Below are 6,427 nucleotides of genomic sequence, written 5' to 3' on the forward strand. Positions count from 1 at the left end.
CCATATTCTAGAAGATAATGCATTAGGTTAAAAGATGAGATAAATCAGTTTGTACTAACATGTAATAATCTTTAAAAATACATTGAGAAGTGAAAAAAGCAATATGAAAAATAATGTGTAAAATGTGTAATTATGGTTTAGAAATATAAAATAATACCCTATATTCTTAAAAGTATTTAAGTACATGTAGAAAGCAATTATAATAAGATTTATAAAAATACACAATAGGCTAATAGCTGTACTTTCTTCTTTCCTGGATAGAGGACTTGAGATTTATCAATAATGTTTCCATTTTTAAATCAAATATAATTGAGAGATTACTGTGGAACTAAAAAATTTAGGAGGAAAAGAAAACATTCTCTAAAATGATAAAATAGTCAGTGCACATCTACTTACATGACCAAGTTCTTTATTTAGAGTTGTCTCCATACTTTTCTTGAAAGAGTTAACATGATAGGAATTTCCAGATATGAAGGTTGAAGTTTTCCAAAGCATTTTAGAAGAATGTACACAAAGAACTAGGTTAGAGAAAGTGAGATGGGAATCTTAATTTCAAATTCTATATATGATCTATGACTTCTCTAGATAGACTATGTTTTAGAAATCAGAAGTGTTTGCATGTGGTGTTGTGTGTATATACATACACATGTATATCTCTACTGCAAAGAAAAAGACATAAACAGAGGGATTAAGAAAGAAAAAGACCAAAAAAATTAAAACATAAAATACCTAATAAGAGAGAAAAACATTGTAAAAGATACAATTTAGAATTATAACACACAAATCATCTTCCTAAACAATGTACATGGTATAGTAAACAGACCCAATACAAAGCTAAATTTATAACTTTAGTAAAAGCCACAGAGACACAACTGACAATACACTGCTATTCTTCACTGTGAAAGAACAGATTTTTGTTATTTAGTATAGCTGCTGCAAAAATAGAACTCATATTATTTTTACAAATACAGAAACTAAAAATAGATTGTTTATTTTTTAATTTCATGTTAAGATTATATATGAAGCTCAATAGTAAACACATTTCATGTACATGATATTGGGTTGGCCAAAAAGTTCATTTGGGTTTATAGAAAAACCTGAATGAAAATTTTGGCCAGCCCAATACTTTTTAAAAGTTGAAATGAATTTTGAGACACTCTGATTTCAATGTCATTTCTGAAAAGTCTTTGAAATTGACACTAAAATATTAATACAATTGTCATTTCCTTTTAGAAGTTCCTATATTTGCCATGTAAAAATCTGGGTTTCTAGGTGGGAGAGCTTGTACTAATACCAGTTCTTTGGCTGGTATTGTTCCTTCAGTCACTGAAAATCCTTACAACCTCAAATAAATATAAGTGTATCATCAGCCCTCCTTTCCTTAAGACAATCCCTTGAGGTGACAAACTTGTGAGTAAAACATGTTTTAAAAGCATTATTTTTAGCTTTACATTTTAATCTGACCCAAGGGGCATGTTGACTTGACCGATTAAATGTCATTTCTGTTCTTCGTCTGTGCCAGTTCATTTTTGCTAAGATATTGCTTTAAGTAGAAACTTCCGACGAGATTGTCATTTTGAGGTTGTGGAATTTAGAAATTCTCTGTAACAACATAATAAGTTGTCAGCTCGTCAAAAATTTATCTTATCTTTCATATGCTTTTGAAACAGTTTGAGATAAAGCTTTTTCTGGCTGTGATGACTTTCTGATTTATTAGAACCAGCACTGCACATCTTATGCTGATAACCATGTGACTTGATACAGGAACACTTTTTTTCATGAAGCTTAAAAAGTCAGTTCTGAGGAACTGTACCTTATTTTTCACAATGACAACTCTGAGGTTGTGGGATTTACTCTCTGTATACAAATGAAAATTTTACTTTAGACACCCATCCCCACATGGCAGAAATAAAAACATTTTCAGGGTGATGATGATTGCTGCTACTACTGCTAAATTTGTGGTAGAACAAATCAAAGCACTATTAGGTCAATGGCATGCAACAACTGTGGTGCCTTGTTTGAGCACGCAGATGACATTTTTATGTGTCTTTACATAGAAAGTAATAGAAATACCCCCGAGTTATAATCCCTTTAACATACAGTGAATGTTCTCTATGCTGGTGCTATAAAAAATGTTTAAGATTTGCGATCATTTACTATTTATAATCGTTATTAGACAGTTGGTCAGAGCAGAAAATGGGGCTCCCTTTCCTGGCATCACAAGGCTATCTAAGTTGCCCATAGCCTCCTTTCTGTAGAGGACAAGGGAGGAAATGACGGTCTAAACCACTTAGACTTTATTCAAAAGAACTTAAAAGAAATGGTTTTAATTGGAGAGGACTGCAATAACTTTGGTTCAAGCAAACTTCAATTCTACCCACACTTCCCAGCTTGAGGAAGATTAGATGACTTATAGAAAATAAGGGGCTGCATTGTTCCATTTTTCATGTACATCTCAGTAAACATACATTCTTTTGTCTTGTTAACGCATCACAGAGCCTACAAACCTTTTGATTACAAAGGAAGTTAGTTTCCCCACAAGGCGTGGAAAAGCAGTTTTGTAGGTTTCCTGCATATGTTTACACAGCATTGGATTCAGACACACTGTTCTGATATCCCAAGTCATGGAATACCAGGCCTTCTTAAGATTATAGGACACTTAGGGTTATACTGCCTGTCTATGGCCAAAACTTCCACTTGCCAAGTTCTTTGGACATTCACCCTTCTGCTAGTCAATTCAGACGCTTGTCATCCATTTGTATACTTTTTGGCTATCTTGAGGGGACTAAATTATTATATTGTTTTTGATATTCTTTTCTCTCCACCTTCCCTTTCCTTCCTTCTTTCCTTCCTTATTCCCTTCCTTCTTTTTTACAAACAACTGAGTGTTGTCACTGCTTCTGTCTTTCCACTGAAGAAGACTATATATATGCCTGGGATTTCCCAAGGGGTACAAACTTGCCTGAGAATATTTTAATCAAGACAAAAGCACAGAAATATAAGAATATTCAATTTTCTAAGAATATTCAAGGTTAGTAAAACAGTAGTCTTATAAAATCAAGTTTTTGAAAGTTTTCAGACGTAAGATGTTGGAAAAAATTGTGAAAGCTGGTGAAATTTCAAATTCTATAGAACTGAATTACATCTTCAAGTTATTTATTTTGAACTAATATTATTCAAATTAAGACGATTGTACATTTCCTAGTAATGCTATTTTATTTATAGATTTCAATGAGTAGGTCTTCATACCTCCAAAATTAATCTCAGAGTAATCTGAGAAAAATGAACAGGTCTTATACCAGGCCCAAGAATAATAAGGGTATTTTTAAGCAACCCAGAAGACCATCTGGGACAAATGGAATGTGAGCTTCTATTTCTGGGTATTTTGTCAAAGGAATTAGGCTGAATGTAGCAATAACCAGTTTCTCTTATCTTTGCTTAGAACTGATACAAAGCAACCTTTTAATGAAGGATAATAACAAAGCTAGTTTTTATGTATTATTCCAAATTTCTTTTATCTGTTAAGAAATAATAATTTAGTAACTTTGGCTTAAATTCTTATGAACAACTAGACATACCTTAAAAAATAAAAGAATTTACAAAATTTACCTAAAGATTAAAGTCAGTGATAAATTATGTTATTAGAGTGCATTTAAGGAGATGTGTGACTCCTGTTGAGCATTTGTTTGTTTCAGACATGTCTATAAGGAGGTCCAGTGTTTGCTGGATTTTTCTGTAAACCACAGTATCTCTTATTCTTTTATTCTTCATAGCACTCAAGCAGTTACATAGCCATAGTTATACAGAGGAGGTTTTGAAATATACTGATTACCAGGCTGCATTTTCAGACCAATTAAATCAGAAAATGATGAGTAATACCAGGCAGGGATCATTTTTCAAAGCTTTCTAGAGCCTTTATCAACAATTTAAATTTCATAATTGTTACACTGAATCTTACTTCAGTTATAATTAGAAAATTCTGATGGCTAAATATAAATCATTATCCAGAAAATTCTCACCACTGATTCCTCCATCTGTATTGGCATATGGTCTAAAATATAATAAAATATATTCTGCTGGAAACTGCAGTGTAAAATTATGTATTAGGTGTTGTTCATTTTCATAAGCTTCTAAAGCTTGTGATACTACGTTTGGTCTCTCATATTTTATTTATGAATTTCACAAGATTATGTGAAATGTCTGAGCCCACTGTTTGTGATCAAGATAATTTTATTCAGTAAACAAAGTAGTTTGAACCAAGAAAATTCTGTTAAATATGAAAATATTTAATTTTCCTATAAATCTGTAAAGTTTATCACATGTAATTTAAAAAAAACCCAATATGCAATACAATTGCATGCATATCTACTATGATATATAGGAAGAATCAAAATTTCTTAAAATGGATTATAATCTGTTAGCAGATTAATACACATTTCTTGGTATAGGAAAATTTAAATCGTTAAAATATTCACCATTTGATATGCAACTTAATGGATGATATGGCATTGTAATAAAGGTATACAATTTTGCTGTTATGATTTTTAGAAAAGAAATATAAATCAATTATAATATAGTGAGCACACAGGAATTTACTATATGAAGATAGGAGTGCTAAATTTTCAGGGACCAGGACTTGTTTAGAGTAACTTCATACCTAAATTTACCTCTAACATGAAATAATCAGAAGTGTAAAAGCATTTTGTCTTTTGCTTATTCTCAAAATAAAAAATTGATCATCAGTTTACTTCAAAGTTTTGTGCACTGTTTACTTGATAGCATTTCATTTTCTCACGTTATCCTATTGCATTTATACAGTTAGATTTTTATTAAATATGGTTCATAGCAAATTTTGTTCCATCATTCCTAGACTGGTTACCTTCAAGGCAATGTAATATTCTTTCCAGGTGTGGTATATTTTAAATCATTTAAATTATATTCTATCTTTCAGACAAAGGTCTGAACTAGAAGACTAGAATCTAGGTCAGATCTTGGTTGATTTCATCTTAATAACTGAACATTGTCAAAATTAGACAGATTCCTAACAGAATATTAGGTGTAAATATGACCTTAGACAATGCCTTGTCCTAGCCAGTGCCTTATAAATGAGAAAATGCAGACCCAATGTGATTAAATCACCTCCTCAATCCTATTTCAACTTTCTAAACTCCATCCATTAATAAATTCAAGCATTTGATACATACTTGTCAAAGGAACTTGATGAATTTGTTCGATAATAAATATGATAGATAAAGGTAGTTAAAAGCTGAATACAAAATACTCTGCTTACCAAATAATTCAACATTGTTTAAATCTGCTTTTTGTATTACACCAGAGAATAATTTTTGTGTACTTGAACAGCTAAAATTACTGAAAAAGTTAATTGGCAAAGGAAGTGCTCAAATTATAGTTGAAGTTGGACAGAGCCAAAATAAGTCCAGTTTAGACTGTTTTGAATGGTGGGGGAGAGGCTTATCTAAAGCATTATTTGAGGCTTATCTAAATCAAATAAGTACCTACTGTTTTACAGACAATTTTTTAGAGTAGTTTTAAGTTTGCAACAAAACTGAGAGGAAGGTACAGATTTCCCATATACCCTCTTACCCCACACATATGTAGTCACCCCCATTATCAATATCATTTACCTGATCTTACTAAGGGTGAATCTACATTATCACATTATAATCATCCAAAATTAAGAGTTTACTTTAGGGTTTCCTCTTGGTATTGTATATTCTATGGGCTTGGGACAAATGTTTAATGACATATATCCGTTATTATGGTATTACACAGAGCAATTTCAGATCCTCTTTAGGGCAGTGAAACTGTGCTCTGCCAATTAATCTATCTACCACCCTGCTCCCTGGTAACCCCTCATCTTTTTATTGTATCCATAGTTTTGCCTTTTCCAGAATATCATATATTTTGAATCCTACAGAAGATAGCCTTTCAGACTGGCTTCTTTCACTTAGTAATATGCATTTATGATTTCTCCACATCCTTTCATGACTTGACAGCTCATTTCTTTTTTGCACTGAGTAGTACTCCATTGTCTGAATGTACTCTGGTTTATTTATCCATTCACCTAGTGAAGGACACCTTGGTTGCTTCCAAGTTCTGTCCATTGTGAATAAAGCTGCTGTTAACATTATATGCAGGTTTTGGTGTGGATAGAAAATTTCAACTCCTTTGGATAAATGCCAAGGGGTATGTTTGCTGGATCATATAGTAAGAGTATGTCTAGCTTTATAAGAAATGTCAACTTGCCTTCCAAAGTGGCTGGCCCATTTTGCATTCCCACCAGCAATGGATGAGAAATCCTGTTGTTCCACAACTTCATCAGCATCTGGCGTTGTCAGTGTCCTAGATTTGACCATTCTAATGGGTGTGTGGAGGTATCCTATTACTTTTTTTTTTTTTTTTTCTT

The sequence above is a fragment of the Mesoplodon densirostris genome, chromosome 3 (assembly GCF_025265405.1).
Source record: "Mesoplodon densirostris isolate mMesDen1 chromosome 3, mMesDen1 primary haplotype, whole genome shotgun sequence".
Classification (NCBI taxonomy): Eukaryota; Metazoa; Chordata; class Mammalia; order Artiodactyla; family Ziphiidae; genus Mesoplodon; species Mesoplodon densirostris.